At 46.5% G+C, this 26,534-nt stretch overlaps 16 non-coding genes across 16 annotated transcripts; all 16 read left to right on the top strand.

Annotated features, from left to right (window-relative positions):
- Positions 1-896: 896 nt before the first annotated feature.
- On the top strand, positions 897-1,087 carry LOC142272011 (U2 spliceosomal RNA). Its single transcript, XR_012736956.1, has one exon. It is a non-coding gene; the product is annotated as a U2 spliceosomal RNA (small nuclear RNA).
- Positions 1,088-2,474: 1,387 nt separating this feature from the next.
- LOC142272009 (U2 spliceosomal RNA) lies at positions 2,475-2,665 on the top strand. Its single transcript, XR_012736954.1, has one exon. It is a non-coding gene; the product is annotated as a U2 spliceosomal RNA (small nuclear RNA).
- Positions 2,666-4,052: 1,387 nt separating this feature from the next.
- On the top strand, positions 4,053-4,243 carry LOC142272008 (U2 spliceosomal RNA). Its single transcript, XR_012736953.1, has one exon. It is a non-coding gene; the product is annotated as a U2 spliceosomal RNA (small nuclear RNA).
- Positions 4,244-5,630: 1,387 nt separating this feature from the next.
- On the top strand, positions 5,631-5,821 carry LOC142272007 (U2 spliceosomal RNA). Its single transcript, XR_012736952.1, has one exon. It is a non-coding gene; the product is annotated as a U2 spliceosomal RNA (small nuclear RNA).
- Positions 5,822-7,208: 1,387 nt separating this feature from the next.
- Positions 7,209-7,399, top strand: LOC142272006 (U2 spliceosomal RNA). Its single transcript, XR_012736951.1, has one exon. It is a non-coding gene; the product is annotated as a U2 spliceosomal RNA (small nuclear RNA).
- Positions 7,400-8,785: 1,386 nt separating this feature from the next.
- LOC142272005 (U2 spliceosomal RNA) lies at positions 8,786-8,976 on the top strand. The gene has a single exon (XR_012736950.1). It is a non-coding gene; the product is annotated as a U2 spliceosomal RNA (small nuclear RNA).
- A 1,387-nt stretch (positions 8,977-10,363) lies between these two features.
- LOC142272003 (U2 spliceosomal RNA) lies at positions 10,364-10,554 on the top strand. The gene has a single exon (XR_012736949.1). It is a non-coding gene; the product is annotated as a U2 spliceosomal RNA (small nuclear RNA).
- Positions 10,555-11,941: 1,387 nt separating this feature from the next.
- On the top strand, positions 11,942-12,132 carry LOC142272002 (U2 spliceosomal RNA). Its single transcript, XR_012736948.1, has one exon. It is a non-coding gene; the product is annotated as a U2 spliceosomal RNA (small nuclear RNA).
- Positions 12,133-13,519: 1,387 nt separating this feature from the next.
- Positions 13,520-13,710, top strand: LOC142272001 (U2 spliceosomal RNA). The gene has a single exon (XR_012736947.1). It is a non-coding gene; the product is annotated as a U2 spliceosomal RNA (small nuclear RNA).
- A 1,387-nt stretch (positions 13,711-15,097) lies between these two features.
- On the top strand, positions 15,098-15,288 carry LOC142272000 (U2 spliceosomal RNA). Its single transcript, XR_012736946.1, has one exon. It is a non-coding gene; the product is annotated as a U2 spliceosomal RNA (small nuclear RNA).
- A 1,387-nt stretch (positions 15,289-16,675) lies between these two features.
- LOC142271999 (U2 spliceosomal RNA) lies at positions 16,676-16,866 on the top strand. The gene has a single exon (XR_012736945.1). It is a non-coding gene; the product is annotated as a U2 spliceosomal RNA (small nuclear RNA).
- Positions 16,867-18,253: 1,387 nt separating this feature from the next.
- Positions 18,254-18,444, top strand: LOC142272046 (U2 spliceosomal RNA). Its single transcript, XR_012736988.1, has one exon. It is a non-coding gene; the product is annotated as a U2 spliceosomal RNA (small nuclear RNA).
- Positions 18,445-19,831: 1,387 nt separating this feature from the next.
- LOC142272034 (U2 spliceosomal RNA) lies at positions 19,832-20,022 on the top strand. The gene has a single exon (XR_012736977.1). It is a non-coding gene; the product is annotated as a U2 spliceosomal RNA (small nuclear RNA).
- Positions 20,023-21,409: 1,387 nt separating this feature from the next.
- LOC142272022 (U2 spliceosomal RNA) lies at positions 21,410-21,600 on the top strand. Its single transcript, XR_012736966.1, has one exon. It is a non-coding gene; the product is annotated as a U2 spliceosomal RNA (small nuclear RNA).
- A 1,387-nt stretch (positions 21,601-22,987) lies between these two features.
- Positions 22,988-23,178, top strand: LOC142272010 (U2 spliceosomal RNA). Its single transcript, XR_012736955.1, has one exon. It is a non-coding gene; the product is annotated as a U2 spliceosomal RNA (small nuclear RNA).
- A 1,387-nt stretch (positions 23,179-24,565) lies between these two features.
- Positions 24,566-24,756, top strand: LOC142271998 (U2 spliceosomal RNA). The gene has a single exon (XR_012736944.1). It is a non-coding gene; the product is annotated as a U2 spliceosomal RNA (small nuclear RNA).
- Positions 24,757-26,534: the final 1,778 nt, after the last annotated feature.

Raw genomic sequence — 26,534 nt, 5'->3', positions numbered from 1 at the left:
ACATTCTAAAAGAGAGGTCATGATAGACATTGAGCTTCTGAGCTCAATTGGGGACAGTCATGGGTGATGAATGTTTGCAACCTACTGCGAAGCCTCATACCGCAATATAAGGAACGTCAAATACTAAGAAAGGGCGGCCTATGAAAGAATTACTACTTTCAATAAGTACACTTAAACGGCTAATTGGGAATAGAAAAACTGTAAAAAGCCCTCTGAGAAAGCCCCCCTCTAACCTTTGATAGTAAGCTTTTCTGTAGTCTGCCTGTTGATGTATTTTCCGTTTGAACTGTGCACAACATGAAGAGACGGAACACTGGCGGCTTGTCACAATGCCCCCCGATGACATCACAATAGCGCTGCTGCCTAGAAAACAAGCTGCGCAGAAGAAGTTGTTCTTTGGGTGGGAGGGTGGGCTAGTGGAAGGAGGGGGCAATCTCTTTTTTTCCCGGGTGGTAGGGGGATGACAGGAGAAGGGAAGCGGGTGGTGAGAAAGGTACAGAGGGCAGGGTTTGGGGGCTGGGAAGGAAAGGGAAAAGATTAGGGTTTGGGGATGATGAAAGGGCTTTCTACGGGTAAGGATGGCAAAGGGTGGCAGTGACGGAAAGTCAGGCAACCTGTCCTGTCCGTCTTTTTGTATCGTGAATTGGAAAGACTGCAAGGGGGAGGGGAGTTGCTTGCGCCCTAAAGGAGGAGTTATTCAGATTCATTGCAGTGGGCGGCGGCTGCAAAACGCACCATTCTTCTTGTTTTGGCTCTGCAAAGCAGCCTTTTCAAGGGTTGGCTTGGGTGACAAAATGTCTTGTGTAGGCGTGGGTTTGTCTCCCTCTCGCTCTCTCTCCCTAAGATGTGTCCGGCATAGGCCAGGGTGCCACTCGAGGCCCAAACCAATTCTGGTTATCGCTTCTCGGCCTTTTGGCTAAGATCAAGTGTAGTATCTGTTCTTATCAGTTTAATATCTGATACGTCCCCTATCTGGGGACCATATATTAAATGGATTTTTAGAACAGGGAGATGGAAAAAGAGCTTGCTCTGTCCACTCCACGCATTGACCTGGTATTGCAGTACCTCCAGGAACGGTGCACCCCTTCTTAACCCAGTTTCCAAAAGCAGAACTCAATTCACCTGATTCATATTAGCCCGATTTAATGAATTGGAAGAAAGCATACGTCTTCATATGCACCTCAATTTGGCCCATTCACTTTTCACACTTCCTCCTTTTGTTTTTTATCTTTCACACTTTTGACTTTCTTTATTCATCCAAATAGCAAACTCATCACCACTCAACCTGACCAACTCGGCTATGTCCCCGTGCTGCAGTTCTCTGTCTTATCTAGATCATTTGCAATTGAATGGAATAGATCCCTTTTGGACAAAGTGGATTCACCTGCTGCTGCAGTGACCACAGGTGTGATAACATCTAGAATTGGCATCTGGTGCGATCTCTCCGCTTCCACTCCAAAGAAAGTTACCTGTTTATTCCTATCATGCATTGGTTTTTGGGGTTTTCTTTGAGTAATGATGATCTCTTTAGTAGTCTGTTGGCGCCCTCTCCTGGAGGAATAGTTTGCTTGCTCTTGGACATTCTAAAAGAGAGGTCATGATAGACATTGAGCTTCTGAGCTCAATTGGGGACAGTCATGGGTGATGAATGTTTGCAACCTACTGCGAAGCCTCATACCGCAATATAAGGAACGTCAAATACTAAGAAAGGGCGGCCTATGAAAGAATTACTACTTTCAATAAGTACACTTAAACGGCTAATTGGGAATAGAAAAACTGTAAAAAGCCCTCTGAGAAAGCCCCCCTCTAACCTTTGATAGTAAGCTTTTCTGTAGTCTGCCTGTTGATGTATTTTCCGTTTGAACTGTGCACAACATGAAGAGACGGAACACTGGCGGCTTGTCACAATGCCCCCCGATGACATCACAATAGCGCTGCTGCCTAGAAAACAAGCTGCGCAGAAGAAGTTGTTCTTTGGGTGGGAGGGTGGGCTAGTGGAAGGAGGGGGCAATCTCTTTTTTTCCCGGGTGGTAGGGGGATGACAGGAGAAGGGAAGCGGGTGGTGAGAAAGGTACAGAGGGCAGGGTTTGGGGGCTGGGAAGGAAAGGGAAAAGATTAGGGTTTGGGGATGATGAAAGGGCTTTCTACGGGTAAGGATGGCAAAGGGTGGCAGTGACGGAAAGTCAGGCAACCTGTCCTGTCCGTCTTTTTGTATCGTGAATTGGAAAGACTGCAAGGGGGAGGGGAGTTGCTTGCGCCCTAAAGGAGGAGTTATTCAGATTCATTGCAGTGGGCGGCGGCTGCAAAACGCACCATTCTTCTTGTTTTGGCTCTGCAAAGCAGCCTTTTCAAGGGTTGGCTTGGGTGACAAAATGTCTTGTGTAGGCGTGGGTTTGTCTCCCTCTCGCTCTCTCTCCCTAAGATGTGTCCGGCATAGGCCAGGGTGCCACTCGAGGCCCAAACCAATTCTGGTTATCGCTTCTCGGCCTTTTGGCTAAGATCAAGTGTAGTATCTGTTCTTATCAGTTTAATATCTGATACGTCCCCTATCTGGGGACCATATATTAAATGGATTTTTAGAACAGGGAGATGGAAAAAGAGCTTGCTCTGTCCACTCCACGCATTGACCTGGTATTGCAGTACCTCCAGGAACGGTGCACCCCTTCTTAACCCAGTTTCCAAAAGCAGAACTCAATTCACCTGATTCATATTAGCCCGATTTAATGAATTGGAAGAAAGCATACGTCTTCATATGCACCTCAATTTGGCCCATTCACTTTTCACACTTCCTCCTTTTGTTTTTTATCTTTCACACTTTTGACTTTCTTTATTCATCCAAATAGCAAACTCATCACCACTCAACCTGACCAACTCGGCTATGTCCCCGTGCTGCAGTTCTCTGTCTTATCTAGATCATTTGCAATTGAATGGAATAGATCCCTTTTGGACAAAGTGGATTCACCTGCTGCTGCAGTGACCACAGGTGTGATAACATCTAGAATTGGCATCTGGTGCGATCTCTCCGCTTCCACTCCAAAGAAAGTTACCTGTTTATTCCTATCATGCATTGGTTTTTGGGGTTTTCTTTGAGTAATGATGATCTCTTTAGTAGTCTGTTGGCGCCCTCTCCTGGAGGAATAGTTTGCTTGCTCTTGGACATTCTAAAAGAGAGGTCATGATAGACATTGAGCTTCTGAGCTCAATTGGGGACAGTCATGGGTGATGAATGTTTGCAACCTACTGCGAAGCCTCATACCGCAATATAAGGAACGTCAAATACTAAGAAAGGGCGGCCTATGAAAGAATTACTACTTTCAATAAGTACACTTAAACGGCTAATTGGGAATAGAAAAACTGTAAAAAGCCCTCTGAGAAAGCCCCCCTCTAACCTTTGATAGTAAGCTTTTCTGTAGTCTGCCTGTTGATGTATTTTCCGTTTGAACTGTGCACAACATGAAGAGACGGAACACTGGCGGCTTGTCACAATGCCCCCCGATGACATCACAATAGCGCTGCTGCCTAGAAAACAAGCTGCGCAGAAGAAGTTGTTCTTTGGGTGGGAGGGTGGGCTAGTGGAAGGAGGGGGCAATCTCTTTTTTTCCCGGGTGGTAGGGGGATGACAGGAGAAGGGAAGCGGGTGGTGAGAAAGGTACAGAGGGCAGGGTTTGGGGGCTGGGAAGGAAAGGGAAAAGATTAGGGTTTGGGGATGATGAAAGGGCTTTCTACGGGTAAGGATGGCAAAGGGTGGCAGTGACGGAAAGTCAGGCAACCTGTCCTGTCCGTCTTTTTGTATCGTGAATTGGAAAGACTGCAAGGGGGAGGGGAGTTGCTTGCGCCCTAAAGGAGGAGTTATTCAGATTCATTGCAGTGGGCGGCGGCTGCAAAACGCACCATTCTTCTTGTTTTGGCTCTGCAAAGCAGCCTTTTCAAGGGTTGGCTTGGGTGACAAAATGTCTTGTGTAGGCGTGGGTTTGTCTCCCTCTCGCTCTCTCTCCCTAAGATGTGTCCGGCATAGGCCAGGGTGCCACTCGAGGCCCAAACCAATTCTGGTTATCGCTTCTCGGCCTTTTGGCTAAGATCAAGTGTAGTATCTGTTCTTATCAGTTTAATATCTGATACGTCCCCTATCTGGGGACCATATATTAAATGGATTTTTAGAACAGGGAGATGGAAAAAGAGCTTGCTCTGTCCACTCCACGCATTGACCTGGTATTGCAGTACCTCCAGGAACGGTGCACCCCTTCTTAACCCAGTTTCCAAAAGCAGAACTCAATTCACCTGATTCATATTAGCCCGATTTAATGAATTGGAAGAAAGCATACGTCTTCATATGCACCTCAATTTGGCCCATTCACTTTTCACACTTCCTCCTTTTGTTTTTTATCTTTCACACTTTTGACTTTCTTTATTCATCCAAATAGCAAACTCATCACCACTCAACCTGACCAACTCGGCTATGTCCCCGTGCTGCAGTTCTCTGTCTTATCTAGATCATTTGCAATTGAATGGAATAGATCCCTTTTGGACAAAGTGGATTCACCTGCTGCTGCAGTGACCACAGGTGTGATAACATCTAGAATTGGCATCTGGTGCGATCTCTCCGCTTCCACTCCAAAGAAAGTTACCTGTTTATTCCTATCATGCATTGGTTTTTGGGGTTTTCTTTGAGTAATGATGATCTCTTTAGTAGTCTGTTGGCGCCCTCTCCTGGAGGAATAGTTTGCTTGCTCTTGGACATTCTAAAAGAGAGGTCATGATAGACATTGAGCTTCTGAGCTCAATTGGGGACAGTCATGGGTGATGAATGTTTGCAACCTACTGCGAAGCCTCATACCGCAATATAAGGAACGTCAAATACTAAGAAAGGGCGGCCTATGAAAGAATTACTACTTTCAATAAGTACACTTAAACGGCTAATTGGGAATAGAAAAACTGTAAAAAGCCCTCTGAGAAAGCCCCCCTCTAACCTTTGATAGTAAGCTTTTCTGTAGTCTGCCTGTTGATGTATTTTCCGTTTGAACTGTGCACAACATGAAGAGACGGAACACTGGCGGCTTGTCACAATGCCCCCCGATGACATCACAATAGCGCTGCTGCCTAGAAAACAAGCTGCGCAGAAGAAGTTGTTCTTTGGGTGGGAGGGTGGGCTAGTGGAAGGAGGGGGCAATCTCTTTTTTTCCCGGGTGGTAGGGGGATGACAGGAGAAGGGAAGCGGGTGGTGAGAAAGGTACAGAGGGCAGGGTTTGGGGGCTGGGAAGGAAAGGGAAAAGATTAGGGTTTGGGGATGATGAAAGGGCTTTCTACGGGTAAGGATGGCAAAGGGTGGCAGTGACGGAAAGTCAGGCAACCTGTCCTGTCCGTCTTTTTGTATCGTGAATTGGAAAGACTGCAAGGGGGAGGGGAGTTGCTTGCGCCCTAAAGGAGGAGTTATTCAGATTCATTGCAGTGGGCGGCGGCTGCAAAACGCACCATTCTTCTTGTTTTGGCTCTGCAAAGCAGCCTTTTCAAGGGTTGGCTTGGGTGACAAAATGTCTTGTGTAGGCGTGGGTTTGTCTCCCTCTCGCTCTCTCTCCCTAAGATGTGTCCGGCATAGGCCAGGGTGCCACTCGAGGCCCAAACCAATTCTGGTTATCGCTTCTCGGCCTTTTGGCTAAGATCAAGTGTAGTATCTGTTCTTATCAGTTTAATATCTGATACGTCCCCTATCTGGGGACCATATATTAAATGGATTTTTAGAACAGGGAGATGGAAAAAGAGCTTGCTCTGTCCACTCCACGCATTGACCTGGTATTGCAGTACCTCCAGGAACGGTGCACCCCTTCTTAACCCAGTTTCCAAAAGCAGAACTCAATTCACCTGATTCATATTAGCCCGATTTAATGAATTGGAAGAAAGCATACGTCTTCATATGCACCTCAATTTGGCCCATTCACTTTTCACACTTCCTCCTTTTGTTTTTTATCTTTCACACTTTTGACTTTCTTTATTCATCCAAATAGCAAACTCATCACCACTCAACCTGACCAACTCGGCTATGTCCCCGTGCTGCAGTTCTCTGTCTTATCTAGATCATTTGCAATTGAATGGAATAGATCCCTTTTGGACAAAGTGGATTCACCTGCTGCTGCAGTGACCACAGGTGTGATAACATCTAGAATTGGCATCTGGTGCGATCTCTCCGCTTCCACTCCAAAGAAAGTTACCTGTTTATTCCTATCATGCATTGGTTTTTGGGGTTTTCTTTGAGTAATGATGATCTCTTTAGTAGTCTGTTGGCGCCCTCTCCTGGAGGAATAGTTTGCTTGCTCTTGGACATTCTAAAAGAGAGGTCATGATAGACATTGAGCTTCTGAGCTCAATTGGGGACAGTCATGGGTGATGAATGTTTGCAACCTACTGCGAAGCCTCATACCGCAATATAAGGAACGTCAAATACTAAGAAAGGGCGGCCTATGAAAGAATTACTACTTTCAATAAGTACACTTAAACGGCTAATTGGGAATAGAAAAACTGTAAAAAGCCCTCTGAGAAAGCCCCCCTCTAACCTTTGATAGTAAGCTTTTCTGTAGTCTGCCTGTTGATGTATTTTCCGTTTGAACTGTGCACAACATGAAGAGACGGAACACTGGCGGCTTGTCACAATGCCCCCCGATGACATCACAATAGCGCTGCTGCCTAGAAAACAAGCTGCGCAGAAGAAGTTGTTCTTTGGGTGGGAGGGTGGGCTAGTGGAAGGAGGGGGCAATCTCTTTTTTTCCCGGGTGGTAGGGGGATGACAGGAGAAGGGAAGCGGGTGGTGAGAAAGGTACAGAGGGCAGGGTTTGGGGGCTGGGAAGGAAAGGGAAAAGATTAGGGTTTGGGGATGATGAAAGGGCTTTCTACGGGTAAGGATGGCAAAGGGTGGCAGTGACGGAAAGTCAGGCAACCTGTCCTGTCCGTCTTTTTGTATCGTGAATTGGAAAGACTGCAAGGGGGAGGGGAGTTGCTTGCGCCCTAAAGGAGGAGTTATTCAGATTCATTGCAGTGGGCGGCGGCTGCAAAACGCACCATTCTTCGTGTTTTGGCTCTGCAAAGCAGCCTTTTCAAGGGTTGGCTTGGGTGACAAAATGTCTTGTGTAGGCGTGGGTTTGTCTCCCTCTCGCTCTCTCTCCCTAAGATGTGTCCGGCATAGGCCAGGGTGCCACTCGAGGCCCAAACCAATTCTGGTTATCGCTTCTCGGCCTTTTGGCTAAGATCAAGTGTAGTATCTGTTCTTATCAGTTTAATATCTGATACGTCCCCTATCTGGGGACCATATATTAAATGGATTTTTAGAACAGGGAGATGGAAAAAGAGCTTGCTCTGTCCACTCCACGCATTGACCTGGTATTGCAGTACCTCCAGGAACGGTGCACCCCTTCTTAACCCAGTTTCCAAAAGCAGAACTCAATTCACCTGATTCATATTAGCCCGATTTAATGAATTGGAAGAAAGCATACGTCTTCATATGCACCTCAATTTGGCCCATTCACTTTTCACACTTCCTCCTTTTGTTTTTTATCTTTCACACTTTTGACTTTCTTTATTCATCCAAATAGCAAACTCATCACCACTCAACCTGACCAACTCGGCTATGTCCCCGTGCTGCAGTTCTCTGTCTTATCTAGATCATTTGCAATTGAATGGAATAGATCCCTTTTGGACAAAGTGGATTCACCTGCTGCTGCAGTGACCACAGGTGTGATAACATCTAGAATTGGCATCTGGTGCGATCTCTCCGCTTCCACTCCAAAGAAAGTTACCTGTTTATTCCTATCATGCATTGGTTTTTGGGGTTTTCTTTGAGTAATGATGATCTCTTTAGTAGTCTGTTGGCGCCCTCTCCTGGAGGAATAGTTTGCTTGCTCTTGGACATTCTAAAAGAGAGGTCATGATAGACATTGAGCTTCTGAGCTCAATTGGGGACAGTCATGGGTGATGAATGTTTGCAACCTACTGCGAAGCCTCATACCGCAATATAAGGAACGTCAAATACTAAGAAAGGGCGGCCTATGAAAGAATTACTACTTTCAATAAGTACACTTAAACGGCTAATTGGGAATAGAAAAACTGTAAAAAGCCCTCTGAGAAAGCCCCCCTCTAACCTTTGATAGTAAGCTTTTCTGTAGTCTGCCTGTTGATGTATTTTCCGTTTGAACTGTGCACAACATGAAGAGACGGAACACTGGCGGTTGTCACAATGCCCCCCGATGACATCACAATAGCGCTGCTGCCTAGAAAACAAGCTGCGCAGAAGAAGTTGTTCTTTGGGTGGGAGGGTGGGCTAGTGGAAGGAGGGGGCAATCTCTTTTTTTCCCGGGTGGTAGGGGGATGACAGGAGAAGGGAAGCGGGTGGTGAGAAAGGTACAGAGGGCAGGGTTTGGGGGCTGGGAAGGAAAGGGAAAAGATTAGGGTTTGGGGATGATGAAAGGGCTTTCTACGGGTAAGGATGGCAAAGGGTGGCAGTGACGGAAAGTCAGGCAACCTGTCCTGTCCGTCTTTTTGTATCGTGAATTGGAAAGACTGCAAGGGGGAGGGGAGTTGCTTGCGCCCTAAAGGAGGAGTTATTCAGATTCATTGCAGTGGGCGGCGGCTGCAAAACGCACCATTCTTCTTGTTTTGGCTCTGCAAAGCAGCCTTTTCAAGGGTTGGCTTGGGTGACAAAATGTCTTGTGTAGGCGTGGGTTTGTCTCCCTCTCGCTCTCTCTCCCTAAGATGTGTCCGGCATAGGCCAGGGTGCCACTCGAGGCCCAAACCAATTCTGGTTATCGCTTCTCGGCCTTTTGGCTAAGATCAAGTGTAGTATCTGTTCTTATCAGTTTAATATCTGATACGTCCCCTATCTGGGGACCATATATTAAATGGATTTTTAGAACAGGGAGATGGAAAAAGAGCTTGCTCTGTCCACTCCACGCATTGACCTGGTATTGCAGTACCTCCAGGAACGGTGCACCCCTTCTTAACCCAGTTTCCAAAAGCAGAACTCAATTCACCTGATTCATATTAGCCCGATTTAATGAATTGGAAGAAAGCATACGTCTTCATATGCACCTCAATTTGGCCCATTCACTTTTCACACTTCCTCCTTTTGTTTTTTATCTTTCACACTTTTGACTTTCTTTATTCATCCAAATAGCAAACTCATCACCACTCAACCTGACCAACTCGGCTATGTCCCCGTGCTGCAGTTCTCTGTCTTATCTAGATCATTTGCAATTGAATGGAATAGATCCCTTTTGGACAAAGTGGATTCACCTGCTGCTGCAGTGACCACAGGTGTGATAACATCTAGAATTGGCATCTGGTGCGATCTCTCCGCTTCCACTCCAAAGAAAGTTACCTGTTTATTCCTATCATGCATTGGTTTTTGGGGTTTTCTTTGAGTAATGATGATCTCTTTAGTAGTCTGTTGGCGCCCTCTCCTGGAGGAATAGTTTGCTTGCTCTTGGACATTCTAAAAGAGAGGTCATGATAGACATTGAGCTTCTGAGCTCAATTGGGGACAGTCATGGGTGATGAATGTTTGCAACCTACTGCGAAGCCTCATACCGCAATATAAGGAACGTCAAATACTAAGAAAGGGCGGCCTATGAAAGAATTACTACTTTCAATAAGTACACTTAAACGGCTAATTGGGAATAGAAAAACTGTAAAAAGCCCTCTGAGAAAGCCCCCCTCTAACCTTTGATAGTAAGCTTTTCTGTAGTCTGCCTGTTGATGTATTTTCCGTTTGAACTGTGCACAACATGAAGAGACGGAACACTGGCGGCTTGTCACAATGCCCCCCGATGACATCACAATAGCGCTGCTGCCTAGAAAACAAGCTGCGCAGAAGAAGTTGTTCTTTGGGTGGGAGGGTGGGCTAGTGGAAGGAGGGGGCAATCTCTTTTTTTCCCGGGTGGTAGGGGGATGACAGGAGAAGGGAAGCGGGTGGTGAGAAAGGTACAGAGGGCAGGGTTTGGGGGCTGGGAAGGAAAGGGAAAAGATTAGGGTTTGGGGATGATGAAAGGGCTTTCTACGGGTAAGGATGGCAAAGGGTGGCAGTGACGGAAAGTCAGGCAACCTGTCCTGTCCGTCTTTTTGTATCGTGAATTGGAAAGACTGCAAGGGGGAGGGGAGTTGCTTGCGCCCTAAAGGAGGAGTTATTCAGATTCATTGCAGTGGGCGGCGGCTGCAAAACGCACCATTCTTCTTGTTTTGGCTCTGCAAAGCAGCCTTTTCAAGGGTTGGCTTGGGTGACAAAATGTCTTGTGTAGGCGTGGGTTTGTCTCCCTCTCGCTCTCTCTCCCTAAGATGTGTCCGGCATAGGCCAGGGTGCCACTCGAGGCCCAAACCAATTCTGGTTATCGCTTCTCGGCCTTTTGGCTAAGATCAAGTGTAGTATCTGTTCTTATCAGTTTAATATCTGATACGTCCCCTATCTGGGGACCATATATTAAATGGATTTTTAGAACAGGGAGATGGAAAAAGAGCTTGCTCTGTCCACTCCACGCATTGACCTGGTATTGCAGTACCTCCAGGAACGGTGCACCCCTTCTTAACCCAGTTTCCAAAAGCAGAACTCAATTCACCTGATTCATATTAGCCCGATTTAATGAATTGGAAGAAAGCATACGTCTTCATATGCACCTCAATTTGGCCCATTCACTTTTCACACTTCCTCCTTTTGTTTTTTATCTTTCACACTTTTGACTTTCTTTATTCATCCAAATAGCAAACTCATCACCACTCAACCTGACCAACTCGGCTATGTCCCCGTGCTGCAGTTCTCTGTCTTATCTAGATCATTTGCAATTGAATGGAATAGATCCCTTTTGGACAAAGTGGATTCACCTGCTGCTGCAGTGACCACAGGTGTGATAACATCTAGAATTGGCATCTGGTGCGATCTCTCCGCTTCCACTCCAAAGAAAGTTACCTGTTTATTCCTATCATGCATTGGTTTTTGGGGTTTTCTTTGAGTAATGATGATCTCTTTAGTAGTCTGTTGGCGCCCTCTCCTGGAGGAATAGTTTGCTTGCTCTTGGACATTCTAAAAGAGAGGTCATGATAGACATTGAGCTTCTGAGCTCAATTGGGGACAGTCATGGGTGATGAATGTTTGCAACCTACTGCGAAGCCTCATACCGCAATATAAGGAACGTCAAATACTAAGAAAGGGCGGCCTATGAAAGAATTACTACTTTCAATAAGTACACTTAAACGGCTAATTGGGAATAGAAAAACTGTAAAAAGCCCTCTGAGAAAGCCCCCCTCTAACCTTTGATAGTAAGCTTTTCTGTAGTCTGCCTGTTGATGTATTTTCCGTTTGAACTGTGCACAACATGAAGAGACGGAACACTGGCGGCTTGTCACAATGCCCCCCGATGACATCACAATAGCGCTGCTGCCTAGAAAACAAGCTGCGCAGAAGAAGTTGTTCTTTGGGTGGGAGGGTGGGCTAGTGGAAGGAGGGGGCAATCTCTTTTTTTCCCGGGTGGTAGGGGGATGACAGGAGAAGGGAAGCGGGTGGTGAGAAAGGTACAGAGGGCAGGGTTTGGGGGCTGGGAAGGAAAGGGAAAAGATTAGGGTTTGGGGATGATGAAAGGGCTTTCTACGGGTAAGGATGGCAAAGGGTGGCAGTGACGGAAAGTCAGGCAACCTGTCCTGTCCGTCTTTTTGTATCGTGAATTGGAAAGACTGCAAGGGGGAGGGGAGTTGCTTGCGCCCTAAAGGAGGAGTTATTCAGATTCATTGCAGTGGGCGGCGGCTGCAAAACGCACCATTCTTCTTGTTTTGGCTCTGCAAAGCAGCCTTTTCAAGGGTTGGCTTGGGTGACAAAATGTCTTGTGTAGGCGTGGGTTTGTCTCCCTCTCGCTCTCTCTCCCTAAGATGTGTCCGGCATAGGCCAGGGTGCCACTCGAGGCCCAAACCAATTCTGGTTATCGCTTCTCGGCCTTTTGGCTAAGATCAAGTGTAGTATCTGTTCTTATCAGTTTAATATCTGATACGTCCCCTATCTGGGGACCATATATTAAATGGATTTTTAGAACAGGGAGATGGAAAAAGAGCTTGCTCTGTCCACTCCACGCATTGACCTGGTATTGCAGTACCTCCAGGAACGGTGCACCCCTTCTTAACCCAGTTTCCAAAAGCAGAACTCAATTCACCTGATTCATATTAGCCCGATTTAATGAATTGGAAGAAAGCATACGTCTTCATATGCACCTCAATTTGGCCCATTCACTTTTCACACTTCCTCCTTTTGTTTTTTATCTTTCACACTTTTGACTTTCTTTATTCATCCAAATAGCAAACTCATCACCACTCAACCTGACCAACTCGGCTATGTCCCCGTGCTGCAGTTCTCTGTCTTATCTAGATCATTTGCAATTGACTGGAATAGATCCCTTTTGGACAAAGTGGATTCACCTGCTGCTGCAGTGACCACAGGTGTGATAACATCTAGAATTGGCATCTGGTGCGATCTCTCCGCTTCCACTCCAAAGAAAGTTACCTGTTTATTCCTATCATGCATTGGTTTTTGGGGTTTTCTTTGAGTAATGATGATCTCTTTAGTAGTCTGTTGGCGCCCTCTCCTGGAGGAATAGTTTGCTTGCTCTTGGACATTCTAAAAGAGAGGTCATGATAGACATTGAGCTTCTGAGCTCAATTGGGGACAGTCATGGGTGATGAATGTTTGCAACCTACTGCGAAGCCTCATACCGCAATATAAGGAACGTCAAATACTAAGAAAGGGCGGCCTATGAAAGAATTACTACTTTCAATAAGTACACTTAAACGGCTAATTGGGAATAGAAAAACTGTAAAAAGCCCTCTGAGAAAGCCCCCCTCTAACCTTTGATAGTAAGCTTTTCTGTAGTCTGCCTGTTGATGTATTTTCCGTTTGAACTGTGCACAACATGAAGAGACGGAACACTGGCGGCTTGTCACAATGCCCCCCGATGACATCACAATAGCGCTGCTGCCTAGAAAACAAGCTGCGCAGAAGAAGTTGTTCTTTGGGTGGGAGGGTGGGCTAGTGGAAGGAGGGGGCAATCTCTTTTTTTCCCGGGTGGTAGGGGGATGACAGGAGAAGGGAAGCGGGTGGTGAGAAAGGTACAGAGGGCAGGGTTTGGGGGCTGGGAAGGAAAGGGAAAAGATTAGGGTTTGGGGATGATGAAAGGGCTTTCTACGGGTAAGGATGGCAAAGGGTGGCAGTGACGGAAAGTCAGGCAACCTGTCCTGTCCGTCTTTTTGTATCGTGAATTGGAAAGACTGCAAGGGGGAGGGGAGTTGCTTGCGCCCTAAAGGAGGAGTTATTCAGATTCATTGCAGTGGGCGGCGGCTGCAAAACGCACCATTCTTCTTGTTTTGGCTCTGCAAAGCAGCCTTTTCAAGGGTTGGCTTGGGTGACAAAATGTCTTGTGTAGGCGTGGGTTTGTCTCCCTCTCGCTCTCTCTCCCTAAGATGTGTCCGGCATAGGCCAGGGTGCCACTCGAGGCCCAAACCAATTCTGGTTATCGCTTCTCGGCCTTTTGGCTAAGATCAAGTGTAGTATCTGTTCTTATCAGTTTAATATCTGATACGTCCCCTATCTGGGGACCATATATTAAATGGATTTTTAGAACAGGGAGATGGAAAAAGAGCTTGCTCTGTCCACTCCACGCATTGACCTGGTATTGCAGTACCTCCAGGAACGGTGCACCCCTTCTTAACCCAGTTTCCAAAAGCAGAACTCAATTCACCTGATTCATATTAGCCCGATTTAATGAATTGGAAGAAAGCATACGTCTTCATATGCACCTCAATTTGGCCCATTCACTTTTCACACTTCCTCCTTTTGTTTTTTATCTTTCACACTTTTGACTTTCTTTATTCATCCAAATAGCAAACTCATCACCACTCAACCTGACCAACTCGGCTATGTCCCCGTGCTGCAGTTCTCTGTCTTATCTAGATCATTTGCAATTGAATGGAATAGATCCCTTTTGGACAAAGTGGATTCACCTGCTGCTGCAGTGACCACAGGTGTGATAACATCTAGAATTGGCATCTGGTGCGATCTCTCCGCTTCCACTCCAAAGAAAGTTACCTGTTTATTCCTATCATGCATTGGTTTTTGGGGTTTTCTTTGAGTAATGATGATCTCTTTAGTAGTCTGTTGGCGCCCTCTCCTGGAGGAATAGTTTGCTTGCTCTTGGACATTCTAAAAGAGAGGTCATGATAGACATTGAGCTTCTGAGCTCAATTGGGGACAGTCATGGGTGATGAATGTTTGCAACCTACTGCGAAGCCTCATACCGCAATATAAGGAACGTCAAATACTAAGAAAGGGCGGCCTATGAAAGAATTACTACTTTCAATAAGTACACTTAAACGGCTAATTGGGAATAGAAAAACTGTAAAAAGCCCTCTGAGAAAGCCCCCCTCTAACCTTTGATAGTAAGCTTTTCTGTAGTCTGCCTGTTGATGTATTTTCCGTTTGAACTGTGCACAACATGAAGAGACGGAACACTGGCGGCTTGTCACAATGCCCCCCGATGACATCACAATAGCGCTGCTGCCTAGAAAACAAGCTGCGCAGAAGAAGTTGTTCTTTGGGTGGGAGGGTGGGCTAGTGGAAGGAGGGGGCAATCTCTTTTTTTCCCGGGTGGTAGGGGGATGACAGGAGAAGGGAAGCGGGTGGTGAGAAAGGTACAGAGGGCAGGGTTTGGGGGCTGGGAAGGAAAGGGAAAAGATTAGGGTTTGGGGATGATGAAAGGGCTTTCTACGGGTAAGGATGGCAAAGGGTGGCAGTGACGGAAAGTCAGGCAACCTGTCCTGTCCGTCTTTTTGTATCGTGAATTGGAAAGACTGCAAGGGGGAGGGGAGTTGCTTGCGCCCTAAAGGAGGAGTTATTCAGATTCATTGCAGTGGGCGGCGGCTGCAAAACGCACCATTCTTCTTGTTTTGGCTCTGCAAAGCAGCCTTTTCAAGGGTTGGCTTGGGTGACAAAATGTCTTGTGTAGGCGTGGGTTTGTCTCCCTCTCGCTCTCTCTCCCTAAGATGTGTCCGGCATAGGCCAGGGTGCCACTCGAGGCCCAAACCAATTCTGGTTATCGCTTCTCGGCCTTTTGGCTAAGATCAAGTGTAGTATCTGTTCTTATCAGTTTAATATCTGATACGTCCCCTATCTGGGGACCATATATTAAATGGATTTTTAGAACAGGGAGATGGAAAAAGAGCTTGCTCTGTCCACTCCACGCATTGACCTGGTATTGCAGTACCTCCAGGAACGGTGCACCCCTTCTTAACCCAGTTTCCAAAAGCAGAACTCAATTCACCTGATTCATATTAGCCCGATTTAATGAATTGGAAGAAAGCATACGTCTTCATATGCACCTCAATTTGGCCCATTCACTTTTCACACTTCCTCCTTTTGTTTTTTATCTTTCACACTTTTGACTTTCTTTATTCATCCAAATAGCAAACTCATCACCACTCAACCTGACCAACTCGGCTATGTCCCCGTGCTGCAGTTCTCTGTCTTATCTAGATCATTTGCAATTGAATGGAATAGATCCCTTTTGGACAAAGTGGATTCACCTGCTGCTGCAGTGACCACAGGTGTGATAACATCTAGAATTGGCATCTGGTGCGATCTCTCCGCTTCCACTCCAAAGAAAGTTACCTGTTTATTCCTATCATGCATTGGTTTTTGGGGTTTTCTTTGAGTAATGATGATCTCTTTAGTAGTCTGTTGGCGCCCTCTCCTGGAGGAATAGTTTGCTTGCTCTTGGACATTCTAAAAGAGAGGTCATGATAGACATTGAGCTTCTGAGCTCAATTGGGGACAGTCATGGGTGATGAATGTTTGCAACCTACTGCGAAGCCTCATACCGCAATATAAGGAACGTCAAATACTAAGAAAGGGCGGCCTATGAAAGAATTACTACTTTCAATAAGTACACTTAAACGGCTAATTGGGAATAGAAAAACTGTAAAAAGCCCTCTGAGAAAGCCCCCCTCTAACCTTTGATAGTAAGCTTTTCTGTAGTCTGCCTGTTGATGTATTTTCCGTTTGAACTGTGCACAACATGAAGAGACGGAACACTGGCGGCTTGTCACAATGCCCCCCGATGACATCACAATAGCGCTGCTGCCTAGAAAACAAGCTGCGCAGAAGAAGTTGTTCTTTGGGTGGGAGGGTGGGCTAGTGGAAGGAGGGGGCAATCTCTTTTTTTCCCGGGTGGTAGGGGGATGACAGGAGAAGGGAAGCGGGTGGTGAGAAAGGTACAGAGGGCAGGGTTTGGGGGCTGGGAAGGAAAGGGAAAAGATTAGGGTTTGGGGATGATGAAAGGGCTTTCTACGGGTAAGGATGGCAAAGGGTGGCAGTGACGGAAAGTCAGGCAACCTGTCCTGTCCGTCTTTTTGTATCGTGAATTGGAAAGACTGCAAGGGGGAGGGGAGTTGCTTGCGCCCTAAAGGAGGAGTTATTCAGATTCATTGCAGTGGGCGGCGGCTGCAAAACGCACCATTCTTCTTGTTTTGGCTCTGCAAAGCAGCCTTTTCAAGGGTTGGCTTGGGTGACAAAATGTCTTGTGTAGGCGTGGGTTTGTCTCCCTCTCGCTCTCTCTCCCTAAGATGTGTCCGGCATAGGCCAGGGTGCCACTCGAGGCCCAAACCAATTCTGGTTATCGCTTCTCGGCCTTTTGGCTAAGATCAAGTGTAGTATCTGTTCTTATCAGTTTAATATCTGATACGTCCCCTATCTGGGGACCATATATTAAATGGATTTTTAGAACAGGGAGATGGAAAAAGAGCTTGCTCTGTCCACTCCACGCATTGACCTGGTATTGCAGTACCTCCAGGAACGGTGCACCCCTTCTTAACCCAGTTTCCAAAAGCAGAACTCAATTCACCTGATTCATATTAGCCCGATTTAATGAATTGGAAGAAAGCATACGTCTTCATATGCACCTCAATTTGGCCCATTCACTTTTCACACTTCCTCCTTTTGTTTTTTATCTTTCACACTTTTGACTTTCTTTATTCATCCAAATAGCAAACTCATCACCACTCAACCTGACCAACTCGGCTATGTCCCCGTGCTGCAGTTCTCTGTCTTATCTAGATCATTTGCAATTGAATGGAATAGATCCCTTTTGGACAAAGTGGATTCACCTGCTGCTGCAGTGACCACAGGTGTGATAACATCTAGAATTGGCATCTGGTGCGATCTCTCCGCTTCCACTCCAAAGAAAGTTACCTGTTTATTCCTATCATGCATTGGTTTTTGGGGTTTTCTTTGAGTAATGATGATCTCTTTAGTAGTCTGTTGGCGCCCTCTCCTGGAGGAATAGTTTGCTTGCTCTTGGACATTCTAAAAGAGAGGTCATGATAGACATTGAGCTTCTGAGCTCAATTGGGGACAGTCATGGGTGATGAATGTTTGCAACCTACTGCGAAGCCTCATACCGCAATATAAGGAACGTCAAATACTAAGAAAGGGCGGCCTATGAAAGAATTACTACTTTCAATAAGTACACTTAAACGGCTAATTGGGAATAGAAAAACTGTAAAAAGCCCTCTGAGAAAGCCCCCCTCTAACCTTTGATAGTAAGCTTTTCTGTAGTCTGCCTGTTGATGTATTTTCCGTTTGAACTGTGCACAACATGAAGAGACGGAACACTGGCGGCTTGTCACAATGCCCCCCGATGACATCACAATAGCGCTGCTGCCTAGAAAACAAGCTGCGCAGAAGAAGTTGTTCTTTGGGTGGGAGGGTGGGCTAGTGGAAGGAGGGGGCAATCTCTTTTTTTCCCGGGTGGTAGGGGGATGACAGGAGAAGGGAAGCGGGTGGTGAGAAAGGTACAGAGGGCAGGGTTTGGGGGCTGGGAAGGAAAGGGAAAAGATTAGGGTTTGGGGATGATGAAAGGGCTTTCTACGGGTAAGGATGGCAAAGGGTGGCAGTGACGGAAAGTCAGGCAACCTGTCCTGTCCGTCTTTTTGTATCGTGAATTGGAAAGACTGCAAGGGGGAGGGGAGTTGCTTGCGCCCTAAAGGAGGAGTTATTCAGATTCATTGCAGTGGGCGGCGGCTGCAAAACGCACCATTCTTCTTGTTTTGGCTCTGCAAAGCAGCCTTTTCAAGGGTTGGCTTGGGTGACAAAATGTCTTGTGTAGGCGTGGGTTTGTCTCCCTCTCGCTCTCTCTCCCTAAGATGTGTCCGGCATAGGCCAGGGTGCCACTCGAGGCCCAAACCAATTCTGGTTATCGCTTCTCGGCCTTTTGGCTAAGATCAAGTGTAGTATCTGTTCTTATCAGTTTAATATCTGATACGTCCCCTATCTGGGGACCATATATTAAATGGATTTTTAGAACAGGGAGATGGAAAAAGAGCTTGCTCTGTCCACTCCACGCATTGACCTGGTATTGCAGTACCTCCAGGAACGGTGCACCCCTTCTTAACCCAGTTTCCAAAAGCAGAACTCAATTCACCTGATTCATATTAGCCCGATTTAATGAATTGGAAGAAAGCATACGTCTTCATATGCACCTCAATTTGGCCCATTCACTTTTCACACTTCCTCCTTTTGTTTTTTATCTTTCACACTTTTGACTTTCTTTATTCATCCAAATAGCAAACTCATCACCACTCAACCTGACCAACTCGGCTATGTCCCCGTGCTGCAGTTCTCTGTCTTATCTAGATCATTTGCAATTGAATGGAATAGATCCCTTTTGGACAAAGTGGATTCACCTGCTGCTGCAGTGACCACAGGTGTGATAACATCTAGAATTGGCATCTGGTGCGATCTCTCCGCTTCCACTCCAAAGAAAGTTACCTGTTTATTCCTATCATGCATTGGTTTTTGGGGTTTTCTTTGAGTAATGATGATCTCTTTAGTAGTCTGTTGGCGCCCTCTCCTGGAGGAATAGTTTGCTTGCTCTTGGACATTCTAAAAGAGAGGTCATGATAGACATTGAGCTTCTGAGCTCAATTGGGGACAGTCATGGGTGATGAATGTTTGCAACCTACTGCGAAGCCTCATACCGCAATATAAGGAACGTCAAATACTAAGAAAGGGCGGCCTATGAAAGAATTACTACTTTCAATAAGTACACTTAAACGGCTAATTGGGAATAGAAAAACTGTAAAAAGCCCTCTGAGAAAGCCCCCCTCTAACCTTTGATAGTAAGCTTTTCTGTAGTCTGCCTGTTGATGTATTTTCCGTTTGAACTGTGCACAACATGAAGAGACGGAACACTGGCGGCTTGTCACAATGCCCCCCGATGACATCACAATAGCGCTGCTGCCTAGAAAACAAGCTGCGCAGAAGAAGTTGTTCTTTGGGTGGGAGGGTGGGCTAGTGGAAGGAGGGGGCAATCTCTTTTTTTCCCGGGTGGTAGGGGGATGACAGGAGAAGGGAAGCGGGTGGTGAGAAAGGTACAGAGGGCAGGGTTTGGGGGCTGGGAAGGAAAGGGAAAAGATTAGGGTTTGGGGATGATGAAAGGGCTTTCTACGGGTAAGGATGGCAAAGGGTGGCAGTGACGGAAAGTCAGGCAACCTGTCCTGTCCGTCTTTTTGTATCGTGAATTGGAAAGACTGCAAGGGGGAGGGGAGTTGCTTGCGCCCTAAAGGAGGAGTTATTCAGATTCATTGCAGTGGGCGGCGGCTGCAAAACGCACCATTCTTCTTGTTTTGGCTCTGCAAAGCAGCCTTTTCAAGGGTTGGCTTGGGTGACAAAATGTCTTGTGTAGGCGTGGGTTTGTCTCCCTCTCGCTCTCTCTCCCTAAGATGTGTCCGGCATAGGCCAGGGTGCCACTCGAGGCCCAAACCAATTCTGGTTATCGCTTCTCGGCCTTTTGGCTAAGATCAAGTGTAGTATCTGTTCTTATCAGTTTAATATCTGATACGTCCCCTATCTGGGGACCATATATTAAATGGATTTTTAGAACAGGGAGATGGAAAAAGAGCTTGCTCTGTCCACTCCACGCATTGACCTGGTATTGCAGTACCTCCAGGAACGGTGCACCCCTTCTTAACCCAGTTTCCAAAAGCAGAACTCAATTCACCTGATTCATATTAGCCCGATTTAATGAATTGGAAGAAAGCATACGTCTTCATATGCACCTCAATTTGGCCCATTCACTTTTCACACTTCCTCCTTTTGTTTTTTATCTTTCACACTTTTGACTTTCTTTATTCATCCAAATAGCAAACTCATCACCACTCAACCTGACCAACTCGGCTATGTCCCCGTGCTGCAGTTCTCTGTCTTATCTAGATCATTTGCAATTGAATGGAATAGATCCCTTTTGGACAAAGTGGATTCACCTGCTGCTGCAGTGACCACAGGTGTGATAACATCTAGAATTGGCATCTGGTGCGATCTCTCCGCTTCCACTCCAAAGAAAGTTACCTGTTTATTCCTATCATGCATTGGTTTTTGGGGTTTTCTTTGAGTAATGATGATCTCTTTAGTAGTCTGTTGGCGCCCTCTCCTGGAGGAATAGTTTGCTTGCTCTTGGACATTCTAAAAGAGAGGTCATGATAGACATTGAGCTTCTGAGCTCAATTGGGGACAGTCATGGGTGATGAATGTTTGCAACCTACTGCGAAGCCTCATACCGCAATATAAGGAACGTCAAATACTAAGAAAGGGCGGCCTATGAAAGAATTACTACTTTCAATAAGTACACTTAAACGGCTAATTGGGAATAGAAAAACTGTAAAAAGCCCTCTGAGAAAGCCCCCCTCTAACCTTTGATAGTAAGCTTTTCTGTAGTCTGCCTGTTGATGTATTTTCCGTTTGAACTGTGCACAACATGAAGAGACGGAACACTGGCGGCTTGTCACAATGCCCCCCGATGACATCACAATAGCGCTGCTGCCTAGAAAACAAGCTGCGCAGAAGAAGTTGTTCTTTGGGTGGGAGGGTGGGCTAGTGGAAGGAGGGGGCAATCTCTTTTTTTCCCGGGTGGTAGGGGGATGACAGGAGAAGGGAAGCGGGTGGTGAGAAAGGTACAGAGGGCAGGGTTTGGGGGCTGGGAAGGAAAGGGAAAAGATTAGGGTTTGGGGATGATGAAAGGGCTTTCTACGGGTAAGGATGGCAAAGGGTGGCAGTGACGGAAAGTCAGGCAACCTGTCCTGTCCGTCTTTTTGTATCGTGAATTGGAAAGACTGCAAGGGGGAGGGGAGTTGCTTGCGCCCTAAAGGAGGAGTTATTCAGATTCATTGCAGTGGGCGGCGGCTGCAAAACGCACCATTCTTCTTGTTTTGGCTCTGCAAAGCAGCCTTTTCAAGGGTTGGCTTGGGTGACAAAATGTCTTGTGTAGGCGTGGGTTTGTCTCCCTCTCGCTCTCTCTCCCTAAGATGTGTCCGGCATAGGCCAGGGTGCCACTCGAGGCCCAAACCAATTCTGGTTATCGCTTCTCGGCCTTTTGGCTAAGATCAAGTGTAGTATCTGTTCTTATCAGTTTAATATCTGATACGTCCCCTATCTGGGGACCATATATTAAATGGATTTTTAGAACAGGGAGATGGAAAAAGAGCTTGCTCTGTCCACTCCACGCATTGACCTGGTATTGCAGTACCTCCAGGAACGGTGCACCCCTTCTTAACCCAGTTTCCAAAAGCAGAACTCAATTCACCTGATTCATATTAGCCCGATTTAATGAATTGGAAGAAAGCATACGTCTTCATATGCACCTCAATTTGGCCCATTCACTTTTCACACTTCCTCCTTTTGTTTTTTATCTTTCACACTTTTGACTTTCTTTATTCATCCAAATAGCAAACTCATCACCACTCAACCTGACCAACTCGGCTATGTCCCCGTGCTGCAGTTCTCTGTCTTATCTAGATCATTTGCAATTGAATGGAATAGATCCCTTTTGGACAAAGTGGATTCACCTGCTGCTGCAGTGACCACAGGTGTGATAACATCTAGAATTGGCATCTGGTGCGATCTCTCCGCTTCCACTCCAAAGAAAGTTACCTGTTTATTCCTATCATGCATTGGTTTTTGGGGTTTTCTTTGAGTAATGATGATCTCTTTAGTAGTCTGTTGGCGCCCTCTCCTGGAGGAATAGTTTGCTTGCTCTTGGACATTCTAAAAGAGAGGTCATGATAGACATTGAGCTTCTGAGCTCAATTGGGGACAGTCATGGGTGATGAATGTTTGCAACCTACTGCGAAGCCTCATACCGCAATATAAGGAACGTCAAATACTAAGAAAGGGCGGCCTATGAAAGAATTACTACTTTCAATAAGTACACTTAAACGGCTAATTGGGAATAGAAAAACTGTAAAAAGCCCTCTGAGAAAGCCCCCCTCTAACCTTTGATAGTAAGCTTTTCTGTAGTCTGCCTGTTGATGTATTTTCCGTTTGAACTGTGCACAACATGAAGAGACGGAACACTGGCGGCTTGTCACAATGCCCCCCGATGACATCACAATAGCGCTGCTGCCTAGAAAACAAGCTGCGCAGAAGAAGTTGTTCTTTGGGTGGGAGGGTGGGCTAGTGGAAGGAGGGGGCAATCTCTTTTTTTCCCGGGTGGTAGGGGGATGACAGGAGAAGGGAAGCGGGTGGTGAGAAAGGTACAGAGGGCAGGGTTTGGGGGCTGGGAAGGAAAGGGAAAAGATTAGGGTTTGGGGATGATGAAAGGGCTTTCTACGGGTAAGGATGGCAAAGGGTGGCAGTGACGGAAAGTCAGGCAACCTGTCCTGTCCGTCTTTTTGTATCGTGAATTGGAAAGACTGCAAGGGGGAGGGGAGTTGCTTGCGCCCTAAAGGAGGAGTTATTCAGATTCATTGCAGTGGGCGGCGGCTGCAAAACGCACCATTCTTCTTGTTTTGGCTCTGCAAAGCAGCCTTTTCAAGGGTTGGCTTGGGTGACAAAATGTCTTGTGTAGGCGTGGGTTTGTCTCCCTCTCGCTCTCTCTCCCTAAGATGTGTCCGGCATAGGCCAGGGTGCCACTCGAGGCCCAAACCAATTCTGGTTATCGCTTCTCGGCCTTTTGGCTAAGATCAAGTGTAGTATCTGTTCTTATCAGTTTAATATCTGATACGTCCCCTATCTGGGGACCATATATTAAATGGATTTTTAGAACAGGGAGATGGAAAAAGAGCTTGCTCTGTCCACTCCACGCATTGACCTGGTATTGCAGTACCTCCAGGAACGGTGCACCCCTTCTTAACCCAGTTTCCAAAAGCAGAACTCAATTCACCTGATTCATATTAGCCCGATTTAATGAATTGGAAGAAAGCATACGTCTTCATATGCACCTCAATTTGGCCCATTCACTTTTCACACTTCCTCCTTTTGTTTTTTATCTTTCACACTTTTGACTTTCTTTATTCATCCAAATAGCAAACTCATCACCACTCAACCTGACCAACTCGGCTATGTCCCCGTGCTGCAGTTCTCTGTCTTATCTAGATCATTTGCAATTGAATGGAATAGATCCCTTTTGGACAAAGTGGATTCACCTGCTGCTGCAGTGACCACAGGTGTGATAACATCTAGAATTGGCATCTGGTGCGATCTCTCCGCTTCCACTCCAAAGAAAGTTACCTGTTTATTCCTATCATGCATTGGTTTTTGGGGTTTTCTTTGAGTAATGATGATCTCTTTAGTAGTCTGTTGGCGCCCTCTCCTGGAGGAATAGTTTGCTTGCTCTTGGACATTCTAAAAGAGAGGTCATGATAGACATTGAGCTTCTGAGCTCAATTGGGGACAGTCATGGGTGATGAATGTTTGCAACCTACTGCGAAGCCTCATACCGCAATATAAGGAACGTCAAATACTAAGAAAGGGCGGCCTATGAAAGAATTACTACTTTCAATAAGTACACTTAAACGGCTAATTGGGAATAGAAAAACTGTAAAAAGCCCTCTGAGAAAGCCCCCCTCTAACCTTTGATAGTAAGCTTTTCTGTAGTCTGCCTGTTGATGTATTTTCCGTTTGAACTGTGCACAACATGAAGAGACGGAACACTGGCGGCTTGTCACAATGCCCCCCGATGACATCACAATAGCGCTGCTGCCTAGAAAACAAGCTGCGCAGAAGAAGTTGTTCTTTGGGTGGGAGGGTGGGCTAGTGGAAGGAGGGGGCAATCTCTTTTTTTCCCGGGTGGTAGGGGGATGACAGGAGAAGGGAAGCGGGTGGTGAGAAAGGTACAGAGGGCAGGGTTTGGGGGCTGGGAAGGAAAGGGAAAAGATTAGGGTTTGGGGATGATGAAAGGGCTTTCTACGGGTAAGGATGGCAAAGGGTGGCAGTGACGGAAAGTCAGGCAACCTGTCCTGTCCGTCTTTTTGTATCGTGAATTGGAAAGACTGCAAGGGGGAGGGGAGTTGCTTGCGCCCTAAAGGAGGAGTTATTCAGATTCATTGCAGTGGGCGGCGGCTGCAAAACGCACCATTCTTCTTGTTTTGGCTCTGCAAAGCAGCCTTTTCAAGGGTTGGCTTGGGTGACAAAATGTCTTGTGTAGGCGTGGGTTTGTCTCCCTCTCGCTCTCTCTCCCTAAGATGTGTCCGGCATAGGCCAGGGTGCCACTCGAGGCCCAAACCAATTCTGGTTATCGCTTCTCGGCCTTTTGGCTAAGATCAAGTGTAGTATCTGTTCTTATCAGTTTAATATCTGATACGTCCCCTATCTGGGGACCATATATTAAATGGATTTTTAGAACAGGGAGATGGAAAAAGAGCTTGCTCTGTCCACTCCACGCATTGACCTGGTATTGCAGTACCTCCAGGAACGGTGCACCCCTTCTTAACCCAGTTTCCAAAAGCAGAACTCAATTCACCTGATTCATATTAGCCCGATTTAATGAATTGGAAGAAAGCATACGTCTTCATATGCACCTCAATTTGGCCCATTCACTTTTCACACTTCCTCCTTTTGTTTTTTATCTTTCACACTTTTGACTTTCTTTATTCATCCAAATAGCAAACTCATCACCACTCAACCTGACCAACTCGGCTATGTCCCCGTGCTGCAGTTCTCTGTCTTATCTAGATCATTTGCAATTGAATGGAATAGATCCCTTTTGGACAAAGTGGATTCACCTGCTGCTGCAGTGACCACAGGTGTGATAACATCTAGAATTGGCATCTGGTGCGATCTCTCCGCTTCCACTCCAAAGAAAGTTACCTGTTTATTCCTATCATGCATTGGTTTTTGGGGTTTTCTTTGAGTAATGATGATCTCTTTAGTAGTCTGTTGGCGCCCTCTCCTGGAGGAATAGTTTGCTTGCTCTTGGACATTCTAAAAGAGAGGTCATGATAGACATTGAGCTTCTGAGCTCAATTGGGGACAGTCATGGGTGATGAATGTTTGCAACCTACTGCGAAGCCTCATACCGCAATATAAGGAACGTCAAATACTAAGAAAGGGCGGCCTATGAAAGAATTACTACTTTCAATAAGTACACTTAAACGGCTAATTGGGAATAGAAAAACTGTAAAAAGCCCTCTGAGAAAGCCCCCCTCTAACCTTTGATAGTAAGCTTTTCTGTAGTCTGCCTGTTGATGTATTTTCCGTTTGAACTGTGCACAACATGAAGAGACGGAACACTGGCGGCTTGTCACAATGCCCCCCGATGACATCACAATAGCGCTGCTGCCTAGAAAACAAGCTGCGCAGAAGAAGTTGTTCTTTGGGTGGGAGGGTGGGCTAGTGGAAGGAGGGGGCAATCTCTTTTTTTCCCGGGTGGTAGGGGGATGACAGGAGAAGGGAAGCGGGTGGTGAGAAAGGTACAGAGGGCAGGGTTTGGGGGCTGGGAAGGAAAGGGAAAAGATTAGGGTTTGGGGATGATGAAAGGGCTTTCTACGGGTAAGGATGGCAAAGGGTGGCAGTGACGGAAAGTCAGGCAACCTGTCCTGTCCGTCTTTTTGTATCGTGAATTGGAAAGACTGCAAGGGGGAGGGGAGTTGCTTGCGCCCTAAAGGAGGAGTTATTCAGATTCATTGCAGTGGGCGGCGGCTGCAAAACGCACCATTCTTCTTGTTTTGGCTCTGCAAAGCAGCCTTTTCAAGGGTTGGCTTGGGTGACAAAATGTCTTGTGTAGGCGTGGGTTTGTCTCCCTCTCGCTCTCTCTCCCTAAGATGTGTCCGGCATAGGCCAGGGTGCCACTCGAGGCCCAAACCAATTCTGGTTATCGCTTCTCGGCCTTTTGGCTAAGATCAAGTGTAGTGTTGTTCGAAGAGGTGGTTTAAGCTCCAGGCCACCTTAGTACAATGATACAATGCACACTGGAAGGTTGCGCTTGCTAGTACTCTGGGTGGATAGTATATTCATCTAGAGGAAAACATGGCCCTACCAGGATCGAGGCTATTAAACTGAGTAAGGGTGGGGGGCTATGGTACAACGTGCCCCAGGACTGACGACCCTGGAGTGAGTCTGAGCTTGCTGGCTTGGGACCCCGGCAAGCCTTGGGCTCTGTAGCACACCAAACCTTGCCTTTTCATACTTTTTGAGCATATTACCCTATCCCGGCCTTCTGGCTAGGAAGGGAAATTTTTACAATCCCGGTCGGAGGTCTGGTCAG

This window comes from Anomaloglossus baeobatrachus, unplaced genomic scaffold, assembly GCF_048569485.1.
Source record: "Anomaloglossus baeobatrachus isolate aAnoBae1 unplaced genomic scaffold, aAnoBae1.hap1 Scaffold_3438, whole genome shotgun sequence".
NCBI classification, from domain to species: domain Eukaryota; kingdom Metazoa; phylum Chordata; class Amphibia; order Anura; family Aromobatidae; genus Anomaloglossus; species Anomaloglossus baeobatrachus.
This window is presented reverse-complemented; position numbering and strand designations above follow the sequence as displayed.